This window comes from Leptodactylus fuscus, chromosome 1 (assembly GCF_031893055.1).
Source record: "Leptodactylus fuscus isolate aLepFus1 chromosome 1, aLepFus1.hap2, whole genome shotgun sequence".
Taxonomy (NCBI): domain Eukaryota; kingdom Metazoa; phylum Chordata; class Amphibia; order Anura; family Leptodactylidae; genus Leptodactylus; species Leptodactylus fuscus.
This window is the reverse complement of record NC_134265.1, coordinates 82,859,803-82,882,685: the sequence shown is the minus strand read 5'-3', so window position 1 is coordinate 82,882,685 and position 22,883 is coordinate 82,859,803. Positions and strand designations below refer to the sequence as shown.

Sequence of the window (22,883 nt, the reverse complement as noted above, 5' to 3'; positions counted from 1 at the left end):
ATGTTATATCTGGACACCCTCTAATATGGCCTCCATTGTGTCTCTACACATGGTATTTAGCCCCAACACACATTATAGTGCCTCCTAGTGCCCAAAAGATAGTAGTATACTTCTCCATACAGCCAAGAGACGCAGTATGTTGCCCCTTAGTGTCCCCAGACACAGCATACTACCCCCCGAGTGGTCTCCACACTGCCTTTCATATCAGTTGTAGGACCCTGACACTGCCACCATGGAGTGGCTTTGGGACTTGCTGCACATTATCTCCAGACACTGACAGCATAAGACGCCATGTGCAGGAGCATGCTCGGCTGAAGAGGAGGAGCCAGGAGAGATGAGTATTGAGTAACATCAATTGTTACCCAGTAAGGCACATCTTAGGTGACATTGACAGAACCCTCTATGATAAACTTTTTAGAGAAATTAGTCTGTTTAACTATATCCCCAGTCAGTATAGATCACATAAGAATGGTAAAGTATAATATAATAGAAATATACAAAATTGACTGTTGTGTAAGAATATTACAATTGCTATGCTGATGTGCAATAGTGAATTTATATATATATATATTTCCTGACAATCGATCAGCCACTATTATTTGAATTTAGAAAACTGGAGAGGCCTAATGTCTTTTACACCTGCTTCCACACAACGGGTGTCTCTAATTCACTTTCCATGCCTTGCTTAAGACGCATCATGTTTTTGCCAAAAAGCAGTGTTTCCACGGCTTACTGGTCAGGCAGTGGGCTGTGGCTGGAGCGCTGTGCTACTGTGACGGAATCTACAGCTGTCTTCCAGCAGGTGTAAACACAAACAAACTCAAGTCACTAGATCTCACGTCTACAGTGTTGTTATCTATGATATTCAGAATATACAAACAGAAATCCTAAATTGTGTCCTGTGTCATAGTCAGAAAATGATTAAAACCATGCTCATCCTCCAGTATAGAACAATTAGTTGCTGCCCATTAGTGGTGCCCTCAAAGAGCTTCTTTTACTTGAGCACATTCTTGCACCCTATATAATAATATTGCCTTGGGAATTGGTATCAGGTAGATATTTTCAATGTAAACAATGTTTTTCTATTGTTATTACAGTTTGGGGAAAGATTTTTCCAACATACAACATACGATCTAGCCAGAAATAGAGAAATTGGATTAAAAATTTGCCATATTTTACACTAAAGAGTAAAAAAAGTTACTTTTTTGTCAACATTGAAGTTGTTGAGTATAAAACTAAGTGCACTATACTGTAACTAAATACTTTCTGAGGCTGGCATCTTTTAATTACACCCCAATGCCAATGTATAGATCTACAATAAGATTTATAGCTGACCGTAGTCTCATTTATCACTTTTACAACTATCATGCATCACATTAGCAGAAGATATACGTCAGCAGGAACCAAGGCTGCCCCATAAAACACCGCTGCTTAGTTGTCACATAAAGTGAACAAGAACACATAAGAAACAGAAAAGTGTATTATTTTTACAAAACATAAACTTTGTATCGAAGAAAGTAATGTAGTGTATAAAATAGTTACAGAAAAGCAAACTGAGCCATGTTATTTGCCAAATCATCTCATATAACGTAATGCACATGATGATAATAATAAAAGTATACAACAAACAGGTCGACTCAATTTGCTCCAAGTGTCCACATAGTAAATCCATCCGAAAACAATTCAGAAGAATACATTTGCTCATCTATAATAATATGAGCTATTACAACATGTTCATTACATAAGCTAAAAACCTGGGGAAATTGTGCAGTAAAGCTTATCCCAGCATGCAGAGTAGCTTCTTACCTCACTTATTGACTTTGATGATAGTCCTCAAAGGTCTGGATCACTGAGATCCTGCTGTAACTTTCTGGATTTTCATGAACTTTCCACCATAAAAGCTCAAAATATGTAGAAGCTGAAACTTGAAGTCCAAGATGTCTGTTGTGCAAAGGGAAAGCTCCTGTGGGTCCTGAGATGTGATGATGTGTATACTGTGAAGCAGCCTCCAGACCTCAGCATTGCTCAGAGCTCAGTGCCTGTTGTCACTGTTCTTCACAGTCCCATTCACAGAGGCTGTGAGGTTGAGGAGGGGGCGGGGAGGCCAGGCATCATTCACTGGCTGCCTCTGATAGACCTATTGTTGGAGCTGCTGAGAAAAGTACCAAAGGGTTTTCCTTGGAGTTTCATTGCCCCATCATAGTTTCTTAAAAGCAGGCCAATAAGAAATGCTGAAGTCATGGAAACTCATGTAACTAGGCTGGGTGGGTTTTTCACAGTTACTTATGATGTCTTGCTTCGGACCAGAGAAACTTTAGAAATGACTTTTAAGAAGGCATTGTCATTATAACAAATGTGTGAATAGTATGGGCGGTTATAAGAAACTTTGTAATATATCTTATCAAGGGAAATGTCTGCTGCTGAACTTATGACACTGTTACCTTGCTCCCTCTATTTCTCTTTGTGAAAATCCCTGCTATATCCATCTCGAGAAGGAGTGCAGGTTACATGAGTCAGATTACTTGTGTATCTATGCAGAGGGGATGGGGAAAAAGTGAGCAAAAAGGGCACGAGATAAGAGAAGAAAGACAGGTATAGGGTTCATTCACATGACAGGATTCCATGGCGTGTGTAGGCTATTGTAGTAACAGCCAGTACACAGCTCCGATTTATTCCTGCAACCGTTATTTTAACAACAATCCAAGAAAAAAAATAGAGCTTGCAATTTCTTGTGTTGTTTTAGCGGGTCCCTCAATAGAGTCACGTCTACAGTTGGCCATGAAAAAGTACTTTTTAATGGTCAAGTACACACCACAGTCTTGCGAGTGTAGCCTTTGACTAATGCTGGAGCTAAATAGAAGCTTTTTAGCACAACCAAAACAATTTGCTCTCCTACATATAGGTCACTACTTCTCTGTATATATCCAGCATAGTCCTGGGAGAGTTTCTGAGTGAGAGACACAATTACAGGGCAGATTTTCCTGCACTTACTGTGTGCAGTGTATAGCAGCTAGCCTTTAACTAGAGAAGAATGAATACTACAGATAAAACATGCAAAGGGGAAAACTGCTGAAAACTATGCTGTGTTTTTTTCAGCAGTTTTTCTACACGGTAGACAATACATAATAGATATGTTTTACATTTGACTATGTTTGTATTAATATTGTTCACAATTAGAAACGTTCATATAATGTAATGTGATATTTATGATGTTTTATTTCATTCAATGTGGACGTATTGGAAATGTAAGAGTTAAATAGTCTAATGGTGGGAGTGGTTTAGTTAGACATGTATGTTTATAAGGTTTGCATTGTAGCCAGATAGTTGAGCCGAGAGGAAGGGACCATGTGTTCCCAAAACGCGTCGCTTATCTTGACTGACTAACCGCAAAAGTTACCATGCAACTTTTTTATTCGTGTATGGAAAATAAAAGTTACATTTTAATTACCGTGGAGTTTACTTGACCGTCTTCCTGGATGCAGCTGGTTTCCTTTACTTCCTTCACTACCATTTTTATTTTATGGCATTCCCTGGGCCTCTGTTTATTATATTCTGGGTTCTGAAGAGACTCCAGGATATAATGAAAGCACTTTTGAATAAAACTGACTGTAACACACCTGTGCTCAGATTTCTATTCTTTTTTTTTATAATGTAAATTGTGAGCCCCACAAAGAGCTCACAATGTACATTTTTCCCTATCAGTATGTCTTTTTTTTGAATATGGGATGGAAATCCATGCAAACACAGGGAGAACATACAAACTCCTTGCAGATGGTTTTCTGCCCTTGGTGGGATTTGAACACCAGGACTCCAGCGCTGCAAGGCTGCAGTGCTAACCACTGAGCCACCGTGTGGCCACTGTGTGGCAAAAACAGAAGCCCAATCTGCATAGACTGTAATGAGGTCTGCCAAGTTTCTGCCCAAAAAATGCAGAGAAAAAAGTCCTGCTTGCAGCACTTTTCTCTCCACATTTTTCAAGTGGAATGCGGGATAGAATCCCCAATTGGTAAACAAGCGTAGATTTGAACCCAGCCTGACAGGCAAACCTTACAAATACTCCAAAACAAATGTGACAAGGTTCATCCATCCCTGTCTATGACATATCTCCCTTTTTTTGTACTGTCTTAAAGGGACACTATAGGTTACTGACTGAAAGATTAAATTTTTTTTCAGATCTATATTCTTGGATATTCTGAGATTTAAAGGGGTATTCCCACGTCACATAATTACCAGTCTTCACTGCTGCAAGATCTTCTTTCTTCCTGGTTTCTTGCATCATTTGGTGGGCGGGGTTTCACATGCAACCTGCTGTTTAGCTCCGCTCCCAAATTAGCGTGCAGCTTCGCCCACTGCATAGCGTGATCCTATGGGGCGGCTGAAGGGTCTGTGATGTGATCAAAGGTCCTTAAACACTATATGCACAATATTGGACTATGAAGTACAGGCAGGAACAACTCCATTCTGTGTTACATACAGAGACTGCCTGTCTCTGCCATAATGAACACAACTGAATTAGCTAGCCTGATAACTGGGAGAACAGAAGACGTTCAGAAATGAAAGCAGCTCCTCTCCCCTATCTGATAGCAGGGACCTAGGTCACGTGGTATAGACACAGGAATAGCTAGAAACACAGGCTGGCTCTCGAGCACTTAGCCCCTCCTCCCTCCCCCTGAGAGCAGCAGATACGTCACTTGACTTTTGAGCAGATAAGTCAAGGGCTGTGTTAACAATGAATTGAATAAAGTAAGATAGTGGACAAACAAAGCAGTTTTGCTGAAGCAGTGTATTTAGGAAAAGTCTTACATCCACATTAACAAGCAGTATGGATAGGATCCTTGTGATGGGACAACCCCTTTAAAATACACCAAATTGTGATACAGTATATAAATTGTGGTCTAATATATAGTTAGGGACCTGTTACTTTCATGAATAATATAGATATGTTTATTAATGTACAGGGACATTTACAAAGAGGGATAGAAGGACTTGAGTCAAAAGTAGGGACTGATATGCCACATCATCTATAAACACAAGAATAAAAGTAACAACTGCAATATACAATAATCAACCATTAAAGTAAAAATCTATGTTGTTTGAGTCCCCTGAGTCCCTGTGCCTCCAAATCAGCTATATATATTGAAACATGATGTCCTCCCCAGCATTAGCAGCAGAGCCAGTAGTGTAAGTACCTCCAAGTATAATGATTGGAGGCCCAGGGGAGGTGAGCGAACATAAAAACCAATGTTACTTACCTCTCCTGGGATCCAGTATGACTCTTCCTTGTCCTTCGGTCTCTGTAGTGACGTCACAGATGTCACATGGTCAGGTCGGTGTTGAAGAGGTCCGAAAACAGCAGTGAGTCTCGCCAAAGCACAGGAGAGATGACTACGACTGTTTTTTATGTTTGCCACCTCCTCTTGGTCTCCAATCATTATACTCTGGAGTCTAAAGGGGCAGAGTATAATAACAGTTTGTGGGTGGTGTACCGCAAAATTTTTGGGTTCTGGTGAACCTGAAATTTTTGTAATATTTGCAATGAACACTGTTGGGGCTATGATGGGGCATAATACTGTGTGGATGGGACTCTGTGGGACATAATATTGCATGGAGGGTCCACAATGGAACATAATACTGTGTGGAGGGGCCACTGTGGGACATTATACTGTGAGGAGAGGCCACTACTGTATGGAGGCCCCTATGGAACATTATACTGTGTGCAGGGGCCACTATAGGACATTATATTGTGTGCACGGGCCATTATACTGTGTGGAAGAGCCACTATCAAACATAGTACTGTGTGGAGGGGCTGCTATATGATATTATACTGTGTGGAGGGGTCGCCAAATGACATTATACTGTGTGAAAGGGCAACTATGTGACAATATATTGTTTCCAGGGGCCATTATGGGACAACATCTTGTGAGGAGGGGCCACTATTGGACAGTATACTGTGTGGAGGGGCCACTATAGGACATTATACTGTGTGTAAATAGACGTTAAGAGTGTAAGAGCACTATGCGGGGGTGGCCCCAACTCAAAAGCTGTGGGGCCCAGTCTTTGCTAGATGCGCCCCTATGCAGAACCTTTTAGTCCTGTGAATTGTGAAATGGGGTCTCTATGGATTGAACTCACAGCATACAGATAGCTAAATGGATTTCGATTTTGGCTGCCAAGTTGACACCTTTAGCATGTTCCTCAAACTGTTTCTGAACAATTTTTGCTATTATAACTTATAATGTTATCTATTCTTTATCTATTGTGGGGAAGTTAGCTCAATAACAGCAGTTGTGTGGACCCAAACAGTCAAGACAGAGATACAAACTATGCAGCAAACTGTTTTATTTACAAAATAAACAAAACAAAAAAATGAAAACAAACCTTGGCTTCAGACATAAAAAATACATTTAGGAAAAAACAAAATAAATACCTGCTTGTCTGAGTGCTAACTATACAGTAAGAAAAAATACCTCACTATACATGTGGCTTACTGTCAGCTGCACAAACAAGAACAAGCCAGTCCAACTTGGTCTCACATGACTGAAAAATGTCAGAGCAGTCCCCACCTCTTCTCACTCCCAGGTTCTGCTCTAGACTAGAGGATCTGTAGCCCTTTTTCTAGCCCAGTAATGAACCTCAGGACCCACACCTGGGCTGCAGCCTATTTAAGATCCGTCCTGGACCACACATATGTCAGAAAGCTGGGGCTAGTATAGCGTGATTCCAGTACTGTGCCTGTCACCTTCTCACACTATTTATAACTTATAACTTTATGTATTGCCAACACTACATACTAATTTATATAGTCTATTAGCTTACAGCTTCTTTGCCTATCGCTAACTATAGAGCAAACCAACTTATTACCATATGGCCTATGAAATAATTTGCCGAAAGCCCCTTTAAGGCTAAGGCCCCACGGGATGATTCGCAGCTGTAAAGCGCTGCGGGAAAAACCATGGTGGAACGCATTGCAGTTCTTCCTGCATTGCTTTAAACAGAAAGTTCATGGAGTTTTCCTCCGTGGACTTTCTGTTATCATTATACCTACAGGGAAGCCACTGGCGTTTCCGTAGATATAATTAACATGCTAAGAATTTCAAAAACGCACCGGTTTTGGAAATCACAGCGTGTCCACGCTGCAGATTTTGCTGCAAAGTGGGCATGGGATTCGCATCAATCTGTACTGTAAAACTCTGTGATTTTCCCGCTGCGTTTCCGAGCCTTGGGGCCCTGGCCTAATAGTGTTAGTCTATATGCTGGTTTACAATATCGTTCCATATATAACATCCATCAGCTGGAGTTAAAAAGAAAAGTGTCTAGTATTTCCATTTGGTTATGCTCAATTTATTATGGCATATGGCCCATCCATCTATCCTATAAAATCTTTCATAAATCCCTCCCATTTTTCTTCCTCATTTCTATAACCAGAATAAAAGGTAGAATTTATCAACAGTTGTCTGCCCAGTTTTTTGGCATAAACAAGTTGGAAATTTTGTTGCATGCCATATTTGCAATAAATTTTAAGCAGTAGTAGGGGCCAGGAAATTTTAAGCGCTATTCTACACTTGTTCCTAGTTGGCATAAGTATGTATTTCATATCTCTATAGCAATCCAAGCGGGACAAACTTACGAAGAGTCATGCATCTTAGGGGGCGTTCACACTACCGTTGGTGTCCTACAGCAGTTTCCGTAGCTACTTTCTGTTCAAGATATTAGCAACGGACACTAGCTGTGTCCGTTACAATTTCCATTCATTTCAATGGGATTTTAGTGTCCGTTTGTGTCCTTAATTGTCCGTTTACAACCATATCTGTTTTTTCAAGCAGACAAAAAAAAATCCTACATTCAGGACTTTTCTGTCAGTTTGAAAAAAAAAACAAAAACAGCAAGTGTCCATTTTTTTTTTTAAACATTGAGGTCTATGGGCAACGGACAGTCACTGATAGTTACTGTCTGTTTGTGTCCGTTATGATAGGTGTCTTTTTTTTTTAAATTGACACCTTCTGTGCGGACACCAATGGTAGTGTGAACCCTACCTTACTGCGCCAGTCTTCAGTTTAATACTAGTATATGAGACACCAGTTATCATAAATGTACAGCAGGAATTTTTACTTGTTTTAAATACATACAATTAGCATATATATGATGTAACATCTCATTTATTGTGTGTGAGATAAGTGGATATATTTTCCTCAAATACGTATAAATGTTATACTTCTACACATTAATGTATGATTTTTACTGGATATATGGTTATACAGTATATGCAGTAGAACTTGTTCATATACTATACTCAAATAGGACAATTAATTGAATCAATAGACTTTCAGATGTTTCCAAAACATCATTTAAAAAAAAAAAATCTGTTCTGTTCCCCTATATTTCATGTATTGACCATTTTCAGTTTTGAGTGGTCATCTCAAAGAGGTTCCACTGTATATGTAATAATGGCTTGGAGGAATAGTCTCAAAATTCAAGACCACAATGTTTGACAACCCACAACAAATGTGACCTACATACTGTATACACTGACTAGACTGGAGTCAGGAGAGACAACCACTGAATATATATTGCTGGCTGACAGCTGTTGTATTCACTTCAAGAGCTGCTCCTGACCAAACACTTAGGTGGTCGCAAGATACAATTACCATAGCTGCCGTGGAAGCTTTATGGGGTTTGTGATAGAGCACATGAAGAAGAGATCTCCCCATCATTACTGCTGACGCCATAGATTATTAAACAGACCACAAAGCACTATTGTCTGACAACTGTGACAACTACACAACCTTTAGCTTGTCTAACCATGTAAGATGAGAAAAACACTACTCCAATCTTATTTGGTTATGTCTATTCTAAAAATACATGATTGTGCAGATGAGATGTGATAGGCACAGTACATATACAGTGTTGGCCAAAAGTATTGGCACCCCTGCAATTCTGTCAGATAATACTCATTTTCTTCCAGAAAATGATTGCAAGCACAAATTCTTTGGTATTATTATTTTCATTTAATTTGTCTTCAATGGAAAATCACAAAAAGAATTGTCAAAAAGCTAAATTGGATGTAATTCAACACCAAACAGAAAAAAGGGGGTGGACAAAAGTATTGGCACTGTTTGAAAAATCATGTGATGCTTCTCTAATTTGTGTAATTAACAGCACCTGTTACTTACCTGAGGCACCTAACAGGTGGTGGCAATAACTAAATCACACTTGCAGCCAGTTGAAATGGATTAAAGATGACTCAACCTTTGTCCTGTGTCCTTGTGTGTACCACATTGAGCATGGAGAAAAGAAAGAAGACCAAAGAACTGTCTGAGGACAGCACATATTCCGCAGCACTGTACAATTTGTAGGGTTGAAATACAGACAGATACATAACAAAGAACATCATTTCACACAATGAGACTGAGGGCCCTGCTCGCAAGAGCTTACAATCTATGAGGTAGAGGGGGTGATACAAGAGGTAGCAGGGGCGGCATTGCTTATACAGTATTCAGACAATTTTGTAATAGAGGTTACTGTTATTACACAAACAAAACTTTATGAGCCGTCACTAGTGGTATCCTGTAACATGTGGATGGAGCTTGGACAAATAAAGTTAGCCTAGGGGGCCACACGGTGGCTCAGTGGTTAGCACTGCAGCCTTGCAGCGCTGGAGTCCTGGTGTTCAAATCCCACCAAGGGCAAAAAACATCTGCAAGGAGTTTGTATGTTCTCCCCGGGTTTGCATGGATTTCCATCCCATATTCCGAAAAAGAAAAAGACATACTGATAGGGAAAAAAATGTACATTGTGAGGCTCACAATCTACATTAAAAAAATAAATAAATAAATAAAGTTAGCCTGAAAAGACATCATATCATGTGGGGTAATGTAGGAGCAGGGACAGAGGAAGGTTTGGGGATTCTAATTATAGTTCGGAAGGGTTTACGTTAGAAATTGTGATAGGCCTGTCTGAAAAGATGCGTCTTTAGTTTGCGTTTAAAACTATAGAAATTGGGAGTTAATCTGATTGTCTGGGGTAGAGCATTCCAGAGAAGTGGTGCAACTTGAGAGAAGTTTTGTATACGAGCGTGGGAGGTTCTGATAATAGAGGATGTAAGTGTTAGGTCATTGAGTGAGCGGAGAACACGGGTTGGATGGTAGACAGAGATGAGGGAGGAAATGTAGAGAGGTGCAGCATTATGGAGAGCCTTGTGGATAAGAGTGATAACTTTATATTTTATTCTATAATGAATAGGCAGCCAATGTAGCGACTGGCACAGACCGGAGGCATCGCTGTAGTGTCTAGCCTGATAGATGAGCCTGGCCGCTGTATTCAGAATAGATTGTAGAGGGGAGAGTTTAGTGAGGGGAAGACCGATTAGTAAGGAGTTACAGTAGTCAAGGCGAGAATGAATCAGAGAGACAATAAGTGTCTTTAGTGTATCTCTGGTGAGGAAAGGATGTATTTTGGAGATGTTTTTGTGGTGGAGGTGACATGAACGTGCAAGTGATTCAATATGAGGGGTGAAGGAAAGGTCTGCGTCAAACATGACCCCAAGGCAGCGGGCATGCTGCCTAGGAGTTATAGTAAGGCCTGAGACTGCAATGGATATATCAGGGACAGATCTATTAGATGGTGGAAACAGTAGTAGTTCAGTCTTGGAGAGATTTAGTTTCAGATAGAGCGAGGACATGATATTAGAGACAGCAGAAAGACAGTCACTGGTGTTCTGTATGAGTACAGGGGTGATCTCATGGGAAGATGTGTATAATTGGGTGTCATCAGCATAACGATGGTACCTGAAGCCAAATCTGGCGATGGTTTGTCCAATGGGGGCTGTGTAAAGTGAAAAGAGCAGGGGGCCGAGGACCGAGCCCTGAGGAACCCCAACAGCAAGGGAAAGAGGGGAAGAAACAGAGCCCGCAAATGATCATTACTCATTATTTGAGCATTAAATTATTTGAGCTCATTAAATGAGCATTACTCATCATTTGCTGGCATACTATCTCTCCCAGTAGACACAGTGGACATGTACTTCTGCTCCTCTGCAATGTTGTGCATGTGTACTTCCTACTGATGCTGCTATGCATCGATGGGAACAGACTACCTTTCTGAAACTGTATGGGCCAGCATGCTCACCCAAATCCTTTTACAACCAATCTCTGACTGTGAGTATCAAAGTCTGCTTCTCTACTCATGCTTTACCTGAGTAAGGTTCCTAGTTAAACTAGACCCCTTGCATGGCATTTCTGTTCCTTTTGTCCCAGGCATGTGTATCTGACTGTGCCCTTGTCTACTGGGCCATCTATCCTACTGGTTATTCATAGCTGATCCCAGACTTCCTCCTAACAACTGAACTATATACATCTCTGATTGTTGCTAATCTAATTCTGATCTGATCTGTCTGTCGCTTACCAGAAGGGACCGCCAAAGCAGTGGCATGGGAATGGATTTGGTGGGTGAGATTTATTGTTGATCTTACTCTCATTTAGTCAATGATTAAATGCTACATACAACAAAAAAATATTTATTCTATGTTTAATATGAGTAAGAAAATTAGTCTGATCATTTCAAGAACAGTATTGTAATTGGATCATTGCAAATAAGTATAATGTAACTATCTGGTTTGAGTAGAAAAGAGGAATATTCCTAATCACTTTTAGTTACCTGTACTCCTCTCCTCCTCATAGTACTGTATAGAAATTTACTATGGATGTACAGATGCCAGTGATAAACTCCTTGTGGATGGTTATGACACAGGTCAGTCTATATGGCGACTGGTGTTTGCATCATCCACTATGCCCATTTTCTACTGATGGAAGTATGAAGTAGGAGGGATTATTCAGCTGAGGACACAATGATGGAGTAGTAGTATGTAGGTATATATGGTATTGTCACACCATCTATTATTTAGGTGGGACAGTTACCTTAGTATCTGATCCACTTATCATTCTCGTGACACAAGCCATTTATCAGAGCGCCGTCCATGATGTTCTGTCACAGATTCTCAGCCTTATATAATATCTTGCAAAAATATGAAAAATTATCGCGCCACACAATAATCAGTAAGCAAAACAAAGAAATCAATTTGGTGCTTTTTTGTATAGGTTTCCATAGAAACATAGAATTTGGCATGAACCCATCTTCACTTCTTTTTGTTTGTGTATGTTTACGCTCAGAAGACATTTTCCAGAGGGAGCACGTTTGTCTATCAAGGTAAAATTTATTCCTGGTTTAATACATTTTGGTTTAGGAAAACAGACCAGTTGCTACATTGATAGAATGTATTATATGATGAAATATCAGACCCTAAAGATTCATCATATACTATATGTGTGCACTAAATATAAAGCTCTGCACACACTCACACATATTGTGAGCTATATGTGTATCCTAATGTTATGTAGTTCCTCAATTCAGTCCTATAAACCTTCATTTAAGGGGCTGTCTTATGAAAACAGTCTATGTCCATATTTCTTGCTGGGAATCACTGGGGAAAATAGCCCTATTCCCCCAAAGGGTAAATGTCAAGGGGGTTAGAGAAGCTAAAGTGTAATGATAACTGCTCCATCAGGGTGCAACTGGGTGGAAAGCCAAAAAGTGCTTATGTTCACCCTCCATCAATCCCCTATCAATGCTGTTTCAATGGTGTTTGGGTCCCACCTGGCTTCACTTAGTGCACCTGTACTATTCAAAGAAATGGTTGGGAATATTTGCTCATACATTCAGGGGTTGAGGTGGGTTTCTGCTGTGGCTGTTGATTTGATGAGGGGGTATTTTCCTCCATATCCCGCAGGGAAGAATAAATCATCAGTCTGACACCCAGCGCCCCCATCGATTAGCTGTCCTGGGCAACCGATACAGAGAATGCAGAGAATGGAGCAGGATGCAGACAGCTCTTTTCTCTGTCTAGTGGTCACACCAGGTTACTACAACTCAGCTCACCCCGCCCCGTTACTCTGATATTGATAACCTATCCTTAGGGCAGGTTCTCCATTGGTTTCGCCCAGAAAACTGAAAACCTCTTTATAAAGTCTGACTGGTTCCAGTGTAAAGTGGTGCAGAGTATGTATTTGTATTAAAAATATTATTTTTTAAAGGTTTTCATACTTTGAGTTAATTTTGTAAAATATGCATTTATTCCCAGACACATACATGAATGTGCAAAACATAATCTAACTGTGATCTTTTATAGGATACTGGGAATGTAAAATTGACACAGTGGATGTTGTAGGGCCCATTCATCAAACTTCCATCACAATGAGCACTAAGTTAGTCATAGTAATGTCATTTTCAGTCATACTGCTCCCCCTGGTGTTCAGAGGGTCAACAAAGACGTATAGGAGGGAAGTGGCCACTGAAGTCTCACATCTTCGTACAATATAGTATTTTTATTTAATCTTTTAATCTTAGAGATAGTAACATTCTATATAATTTTACAATGTAAACATGTTAAGAACATTATGGCACTTACTATAACAAATAATAGAAATACATATTCCAACATGTAATCAGATGCCACTGTGAAAATATTTTTCTCAGGTTAATGGAAGTGATAAGCAATACTTGGGACAACGTTCAGTATTACATTGGTCACATTACACATAATAGCATAAAACAATATAGTAACATAACTGAATACTATATACTATTGGAAACTTCTCGCTGACGCCATACAGACACCACTAGCAGAAAACAAGCATCATGTATGACAGTCTATAATCTGACTGACTAGTGTGGAAAACTCTACAATGGTAAAGCTTCTTTTGCAGGATTAAGGCCTCGTTCACATCAGCATTTGTATTCTGTCTGGGGGAGTCTGCATGAGGACCCCCCGAACGGAATACCAGACGCAACTGCAAGCAGTGTGCCACTGAAAGCACATGGACCCCATAGACTATAATGGGGTTAGTGTGCTTGACGCCAGATCTCCGCAGGGATCATGTGGACAGGAAAGTAGTTCACAATCTACTTTACTGTCCGCATGATTCGTGCGGACAGTGCGTGGCAAGCACACGGACCCCATTATAGTCTATGGGGTCCTTGTGCTTTTACTGCACACTGCTTGCAGTTGCGTTTGGTATTCCGTTCGGGGGGATCCCATGCGGACTCCCCCGGACGGAATACCAATGCAGATCTGATCCAAGCATAACACAAGCAAACACGGACTTCAAAGTCAAGGATTTGACTGTAGGGTGCGTTCACATGGTGCATCAAAATTGCAGCAGGAAAAAATGTCGCTTGCTTGTCGTTTGGGGATTCTGTTCCCCATTGCGCCTGAAAAATGTGGAGAGAAAAGTCCTGAAAGCAGGATTTATCTCTGCGTTTTTGGGCAGAAACCAGGAGGACCCCAATATAATCTATGTAAAGCTTTTTAAGAAGATTGGTTTTCTGTTTTTCAGGTCCCCAAGTGAATCCAAGGAACCCGGGTGTGAATATATCGTAAAATGGTAAATCAACAGGGTTCATCTTCATAAAAGAAATGTATATGTTATATAGCATTCTCAGTGTATATCTATTGCAAGTCATACACATCTGAACACTGTCAATCTAGGTTCACACCAGCGCTTGGTTTCTGTTCAGGGATTCTGTCTTAGAATCTGCTTGAAAAATGTTGGAAGGATTTTTCTCTGCGTGTTTTTCAGGCAACAACCAGGCAAGTAGCTGCTTTAACAGTGGATTGGCTTTTCGTTTTCCAGCTCCCCAAGCGGAACCAAATGTTAACTCAAGTGCAGATGTGAACCTAGAGTAAGACTATTTTGGTACATAGTGGAAATAGCGCAAATACACTTGCGGATGGTTTTAAAAATCCCATTGAAATCAATGTTTTTGGGGGGGGGGGTTTCAGAACAACTCGTTCTAATCAGTTTATATGATCTTTGGATGGATCACAAAAACTGGTTAAATGTGGAGATACCAACACTACTGTGAACATAGCCTAATAGTGAGGGAGGTGGACCTCCATAAATAAGAAGAGATACATGTATCCAGAAAGGAGGCCAGTGCCATGAGAATCCTGCAGCACAGATCGAATGGACATTAAAGCTGTGATAACAAAGAGCAGACATTATACAGGTATTCCTAAAACACTGTCACGTTCAGCCAGGCTAATAGTAAAGGCCGTACAGCGTGTGCAGTTCTTCCTCTTGCCACTAGAGGGCAGTGTCGCCTCATCTGTGACTGCAGGAAGTAGAGCGGCTCTTCTGCTCTCCGTGTCCGGCTCTGTGACCTTCCGTGTGATACAGACAGGGTGGGTGAGACACGTGCGGTGCACGCCCGGGTGTTGTCGTGTGACTGCTGTGCTATGTTTATGTGGGGATAGCTGTACGGATACTGGGCATTCAGAACTAATGTCAGAGGCTTGTAGGGCTGCTGCTCCTAAAGTCGTGTTATTACATAGTGAGTGGTGGGCTAGGGACAGCTCTTGTCTTCAGAAGAGGAGGGGTGCAGTGTGGTCGGGTTCTCCATCACTGCAGTCAATGTGAGGCCTGGCGTATACATATAGACAGGTTGTGTCCCATCATACACTGGGGCTGAGTTATCCATAGTGGTGGTGTTATGGGGGTATTCCCTGCACTAGCTAAGCTTACTAATATGTAGCTTGCCCCATAATACCTTCCAGAGGACTGAGAAAGGGACACAAATCAAATCAAAAAATGCTTTATTGGCACGTCCGAATAGGTATTTGGCATTGCCAAAGCTAGTAAAGTGGGGGGGGGGGGGAGGGGGGTTGGGTGGGTATGGGGGGGGGGGGTTTGGGTTATAACAGTTCATGGAGTCTCATCTTCCTCTTCGTTGGTGACTGCTATATGGGGGGGGTTGGAGGTGGGGTGGGGCAGGGCGGTTGGTTTGGGGTATAACAGTCCGTGGAGTCTCGTCTTCCTCTTCGTTGGTGACTGCTATATGGGGGGGCGGGGCGGGTGTTTTGGGATAAATATAACAGTCCATGGAGTCTCATCTTCCTCTGGTTTGGTGACAGCTGGACACTTATTGGGCAGCGATCTCCACAGTGGCTTCTTCTTCTCCCAGTAGGATGTAGAGTTTCCTCTTCTCGTCTGCAGATCTGAAGTCTGGGATGTGGGCAGAGAGTCTTTGGTAGTAGACGGCCCTCACAGCTGAGTATTTGGTGCAGTGTAGCAGGAAGTGGGTCTCGTCTTCTAGGACCCCCTGGTCACAGTGCTGGCACAGTCTCTTCTCCCGTGGCTTGTACGTCTGCCTGTATCGCCCCGTCTCTATCTCTAGGTTGTGGGCGCTCAGTCTGTACCGGCTCAGGGTCTGTCTGTGCTTGGGGTGGCGTATTCTCTCCAGGTAGGTGGCCATGGTGTAGTCCCTTTGTAGGGATTGGTACACGGTGAGTTTCTTGGAGTTATTTATTTCATTTCTCCATTCTTCAATGTACCGCTCTCTGTTTGCCTCTGTGGTCGCCTTTATTTCGGCCTTGGTTATCATCTGTTGGTGTTTTTGGTTTGGTGGTTGGCTGCTGTTTGGTTGGTGAATGTCTGGTTTGCTCAGGTGGCTTAGCCAGGCTTGGTGGTGGTAGGAGTCGGGCTTGCTCACCTGGATGTGTGCCTGGAAAGCTAGCGCCCTCTTCTGTATGGTGAGCCATAGGGGGAGTCTGCCTAGCTCTGCCCTGCAGGCCATGTTGGAGGTGTTGCGATGGACATGGAGCAGGTATTTGCAGAACTCCAGGTGGAAGTTCTCTGTTGGGCTGGAATCCCACTTTGACTGGTCTGGGTAGGTGGCTGGGCCCCAAACTTCACTGCCATAGAGAAGGATCGGGGTGATGACTGCGTCAAATATCTTCAGCCAGACCCTCACCGGTGGTTTGAGGTGGTACAGTTGTCTTCTGATGGCGTAGAAGGTTCTGCAGGCTTTTGCTTTCAGGGTTTCTATTGCTGCTTTGAAGCTTCCTGATTGGCTGAGCTCCAGCCCCAGGTAGGTGTAGCTGTTGGTTTTCTCCAGTGTGGAGCCGTTCAGTGTGAATTGTGGGGTGGTGGAGGCTTTATTGTGGCCCTTCTTCTGAAATACCATGATTTTGGTCTTCTTCTGGTTGATGGGTAGGGCCCATGTGGTGCTGAATTTTTCCAGCACTGACAGGCTTTCTTGGAGGTCTTTCTCGGTGGGGGCCAGGAGTAGGAGGTCATCGGCATACAGCAGGAACTTCACCTCTCGACACAATTCACCTTCAGACACAATCTGCAGCATGCTGTGGTAAATGTGTCTATTGTAAGCCCTGCCCACGTCCACTTTGGCTCCACCCATTCCTATCCCTGTTCCTTTGTTCCCCCATACAGTACTGTTATAGTAGGTGATGTGAGGTGGAAGTTACTGCTCAGAAAGGAACTCTCGTCCTCTCACGCTAAGTTCACACGTGAATTATGTATGACGTAATTTGGTCCGTAAAAATAACGCTTCCTAATTAGCAAGCGGTTTTTGGACCTTGAGGCTTTTTTTGGAGCGTTTTCTGGAGCGGTTTTTGGTAATGCAGTTTCCTCCTCCCGGACAGTGAATGGACCGTAAAAAAAAGTGTTGCGGATTTTGTCCAAAACTGCATTGCGTTTTTTGCAAAAAAAAACGCTATGCAGTTTTCGCCTCCCATTCACTTCTATTGACCTGCAGAGGTGGAATCCACCTCAAGAAAGGTCATGCTGCTTCTTTTTTCCGTGTGCTAGACACGTTCCGCTAGCGGAAAAAAGAATGCTAGCGGTCTCCATAGACCACCATTGTAAGGCGTGGATCATGACGTGGATTCAACGCCATAATCCGCCCCCTCTGTGCCCGTGTGAACGGGCCCTCATCGGTAACTGCCACTATTTACCTCTCGCTCAATTCTTCTTCAGTTCTTCCTGGCAATCCGATTGTCTTGATGACAAAAACATTATAATTGGGGGGGTTTATTGCATATTGATACATTTCTGAAGATTTAGACATTACTATTTTAGCACTAGAACCTTTTTTTTCTCATACAGTACCTTGACATGGTATCATGTCCCTTGTAACCACATATAATGTCTCCTTGAAGCCCCTACTATATAATGCCCCCCTTAAAGGGAGTATGTGAGCTGAAAAAGCATAATAAAAGTAACCACAGTAGCTTGTAGTGCACCGTGTACACTTTCCAATTATACCTTTATTTAGTATTGCAGCTACATTATCGATTGCTGCCCCCGGATCTTGTCCTATGGGACAGTGATCACCAAAATGGTAAGAAGATGCTTTGGCATCTGTAGGATTAATACCTGTGATCAGTGGCCGCCATGTTTAAAGAACCATAATAGTATGACAGATGTTAGGAAGAAAAATGCAGCATAAATCTAAATTCAATACATTTTTTGCTCTGCTTTGCTATATTAGAGAAAAATTGGGCATGGCTAAGTGGAAAAGGAGTCTTGCTTGCCAAGCATGTATTCCTGCAAAAGAATGCTTGTTTGTCAAGAGATTATTATATAAAAGATACCACATTGTATAGCATAAAAAAGTATAACCCCGGCACTTGACACTGTGTGTGTATCTATATATCTATACTAGCAATACCCGTCTCACTCGGCAGCTGGCTTGAGATGTGATAGCTCTGCCCCCTGTATTGGCCGGTCCAATCTGAGCCCAGCATCATGGCTCTGCGGCCGCCGTGAGTCTCTCCAGCTTCGCCCCCTCCATCACTTGCTCCAATCGCAGTTCAGCGTGAAGGCCTGCGATGACGTCATCTCAGGTCCTTCAGCCTCCTCCGACCGTGCTTTCGGTGCTCGCGGTTGGGAAAACCGGGAATCTGCGGGCATGGTAAGGTGCCTATGTTTCCTTCCAGGCGCCATTCTAGGTATGTGTGAAATCTCACTGTAATCCATTCAGACGTTTGGCTGTGATTGAGGAACAAACATCCAAATCCACAAACTTTCACATTAATATTAGTAAGGATATATATATATATATATATATACACACACACAAGCACACACTCATATATGTTATATTTATTCAGGGAATATACAATCCATAAATCAAGCAGATAAACGTTTTCAGTCATGTGAGACCTTCATCAGATCTCGGATTGCAACAGGAGAGGGGAAGGCAGAGAAAATGGAGCATGGAGGAAATAAGTGGTTAAACCGCATGGAGGAAATTCTCCATTTTTTTTCTGCCTTGCTCTCTCCTGCAGCAATCCCAGATCTGATAAATATCTTGCAGGACTGGAAACGTTTATCTTCTTGATTTATGGACTGCATATTGACTGAATAAATATAGCATATATCTACAGTATCGAGTGCCTGGATTATACTCTTTTTACACTTTGGAGTGAGACCCTTCTGGAGCATCAACTACCTACCTGATTGGGAGTGCCGGAATTACAATCTTTTTGCACGTTCTATAGCATGTGCATGTTTCCTGCTGACAAATGCAAACTCTAGGGGAATGAAGACGGGGTTTATCCTCATACATGCAGTGTTTTCTGTTCCTGATTGTTGCTTGGCCCATGTAAAAAAACATCTAAAGGTGTTGTCTGGGAAGTTAAGATTACCTTCACTGATCTGGAGGACACCAGATGGTGGACTTAAAGGTTTTGACCCCCAGGTCACATGATTGGAAACAGCCCCTTCCCCCGGGTCCCTACGGGCTGACTATAGTAATTAGCTGTGAGATTGGGGCAAAAGATTGGGTAGCGCGATCATCGTACAGTTTTCATAGGATCAGTCAAAGTAATTTAACCCCCGGACAACCCCTTTAAGTTTACTGAACTGTTACTCAGGAATAGTAAATATGGCCTGACTTAAGCCCAGTTCACATCTGCACTGGGTGTCCATTCGGAGAGTCCGCTTGGGGAACCCCCGAACAGGAACTGCATAATAAAGCGGTTACCTAAGGAAACCCGTGGACCTTATAGAGTATAATGGGGTCCATGTGGTTTCCGCACGAAAAAAGAGGACAGAAGGACTTATTCAGAAACCACTGAGGCAATCTACATACTAAAGGTAGGTGTGAAATAGACTTTCTAAAGGCTATGCAAGGATGTGATTAGTTAACAATGACTTTTCCTAGTGATAGAGCCCCTTTAATCTGCTTCTCCCTGGTGACAGACTCCCTTTGAGCCCAAACCAAAAGTTCATCAGAAAGAGAAGAATATATATATATATATATATATATATATGTTGCACCTTATTTTGGCTTAATAATTTGTATACAAACCATATCTGCTATAGTGATGCTCAGGTTTATGCTCATGGCCAATGTATGCTACTGTATTTAGTGAGATTCCTGCCTGAGGAGCAATGGTTCTAGGAGAGAAATGCATCTGCAGATATGGTATCTGATGGAACGTGCCACAGATTTTTTTTTTATTTTTTTTTTGCGAATTAAAAGCTGAGAGAAATCTCTGCCCTCATATGAAATTGGATGTACATTGATGTACAGTAGTAGAAGGCTAATACACCTTTATTACAGCGCTGTACAAAATACACAACCACATGCCAGAGCCCATGAGGCTGATTTGTTTGCATTTTCCTACCAAGCCGCTCTTTCACAGGTTAGAGAGGGGTCATCTGTAATTTAGTGGAATGTATGGCGCTCATCGTAACTTGCATAAATTACTAATTGGAATAGAAGAAGTTTGATATCTGTAGCAGAAGCCGCAATGTTTTCATGAGAAGACGCTTGTGATATGTAGCAACACATTAATTAACATGAAAAGAGAATGTTTTCCTTCTGAGACAAGCCTGACAGATTACTTTCCAGCAGGAACGTGTTGAAGGCACTTGTTGTAATTCCACCATCATGTAGGCTGATTAACCGTTGCTTATGGGCGGTAGTTTTTATTCACTTCTCAATTATTTTTGAAACTAGTATAAACTAGTACTGTAGAGTCTGATATTTATATTGTATTCTTTTACATTCTGACAAAAAAGACTGCTTTATCCTGGACATAAACACACGATCGCACTCACATAGTCCTTTATATGAAAGTTTAAAGAGGACTTTTTACCATTTGGGGCACATGCGGTTTAATACACCGCTAGAAAGCTGAGACTATGTTGAATTCAGCGCACTATTGGCTTTCCTTTTTTTGTGCCCCCGGTGAAGAGCTATCGGTGCCAGTACCGTAGCTCTTCACCGTCAGAAGGGCATTTCTGACAATCAGTCAGGTACGTCCTTCCTGACAGCAACGTCTATAGCGCTGTACTATGAGACTGGGAAGGAATGCCACCTCCCCCTCACAGTACTCGTCCATAGACGAGTACTGGGAGGTTGTTCCTCACTGCTCAGCATCATGGCTGGGTGGTAAGCAATGCTCCCTCTCATAGTACTGCTATATACGCTGCTGGGAGGAAGGGCATTCCTGACTGACTGTCAGAAATGCCCTTCTGACAGTGAAGAGCTACGGTACCGGCACTGATATCTCTTCACCAGGGCACTTGTCGGCTTTCTAGTGGTGTATTAAACCGGATGTGCCCCAATTGGGGAAAGATTTTAAGGAGGACCTTTACAACACCAAATCTTTACATCCTTCAGTAGGTGTCATTCCACTAATTCCAATGCATTTGGAATTGTTTTTAAGGGCCCAGCATTTCTGAGCAATCATTTGTGCTACTTTCAGCACCCAATATGCTAATTAGGCTCTCTACTGTCAGTTGGGTGGTCTTGGACTGGAGCAGATTGTCTGGGACCGCCCACCTGACAGTAGAGAACATAGTTGTGCTGAAGCTAACAGAAATAATTGCTTGGAACAGTGGGAACTAGAGAGGCAATTCTGTCTATTCCAGAATGAGTGGAGCAGTGCTTATTGAGGGCCACAAAGAGGTGCAGGTGGTAAAAGGTCCTCTTTAAACAAAATCCCCCCTACTCAGTCTAAGTCTCCATTCTGCTGCTTGCAAGATCCATTATATATTTTCTGTGACTGTGTAGTGATACCTAAAGTCAACACAATTCTCATCTGGCACACTCAAAAAAATATATATATATAAAGCTGGGTGAGGTGGTGAAAGGTCCTCTCTACAGGGAGTTTTGACAATCTCTCTAAACCACTTATATGCCATTAGGAGCGCTTTGTGCTATAGTTAGTAGTTAATACATTGTCTTAGCAACAATATGCAGGTTTTTCACAGCTCAGGAGATAGGTGTTTGGAAGCGATTTTGATGCTGGAAGACTCCCTTTAATAAATATTCTTATTGGGTACACCTAGAGGAAACGTATGTCTGTTAGATTGGTGCACACAGCTGGATTATTCTTATGCCATTGTTGGGAGGATTTGTTAGGAGCCTGAGAGTGTTGGGTTAGCTGGGGTATGATTGGGGGGCGGGGGGGCATGTTGCAGGGTACTAGAACTAGGTCTCTAGAGTAGGGGTCAGCACCTTTTTTTTTGTCTCTGGAATGCTGATTTTGAAAAAATAATCTAAGATAAAATGCTGAGTGTGCCATGCAATGTCACCTAAGTTTATCGACCTCCTACATGAAAGTCATGTATTTTTTATTTAGCAAAACTTCCTATTAGTTGGATATGAATTTATGAATTTTTGTTGAACATGGGGCTAAGAGTAGAGTGAATAAGCCTGCTGGCCTGAACACCAAGACATCTTTCCTCATGTATTCTTAGTACATCCTCCCCTCCCACTGTATTTGCATGGTCTATTAGCAAGAGATGACCAGCAATGCCATGTTTTTAGAACAGCAGAGAGCCCTGTAGCAGACAGATATGCCTGGGGTGCTGACCCCTATTCTAGAGGATTTTAGTCTGGAGTTATAAACAAGGATTTGAGCATCTTGGCAGCAAGTAGAGACTCTGGAGGGGGAATTTACCAAGACTGACATTTCCAATACCAGTCTTGACCCCCTGTGTGAGACATGGTGCTTAATGAATTAGGAACATCTCCTGCCCTGCATGTGACAGAATGGTAAAGCTACTTCAGCAAGG

General features: G+C 42.0%; 2 protein-coding genes across 3 annotated transcripts in view; one reads left to right on the top strand and one right to left on the bottom strand.

The window, feature by feature from the left end:
• The window catches only part of MEGF10 (multiple EGF like domains 10), a 78,342-nt gene extending 76,256 nt beyond the window's left edge, over nucleotides 1–2,086 (bottom strand). The window contains exon 1 of one of the 2 annotated variants that reach the window (XM_075272294.1): nucleotides 1,807–2,086. The gene's annotated coding sequence lies outside the window, so the exon portion shown is untranslated. The remainder of the gene's footprint in view (nucleotides 1–1,806) is intronic. The other variant, XM_075272293.1, reaches the window with a different exon arrangement.
• Nucleotides 2,087–15,168: 13,082 nt separating this feature from the next.
• C1H5orf63 (chromosome 1 C5orf63 homolog) overlaps nucleotides 15,169–22,883 on the top strand; it is a 53,161-nt gene continuing 45,446 nt past the window's right edge. Inside the window, exon 1 of the mRNA XM_075272548.1 lies at nucleotides 15,169–15,235. The gene's annotated coding sequence lies outside the window, so the exon portion shown is untranslated. The remainder of the gene's footprint in view (nucleotides 15,236–22,883) is intronic.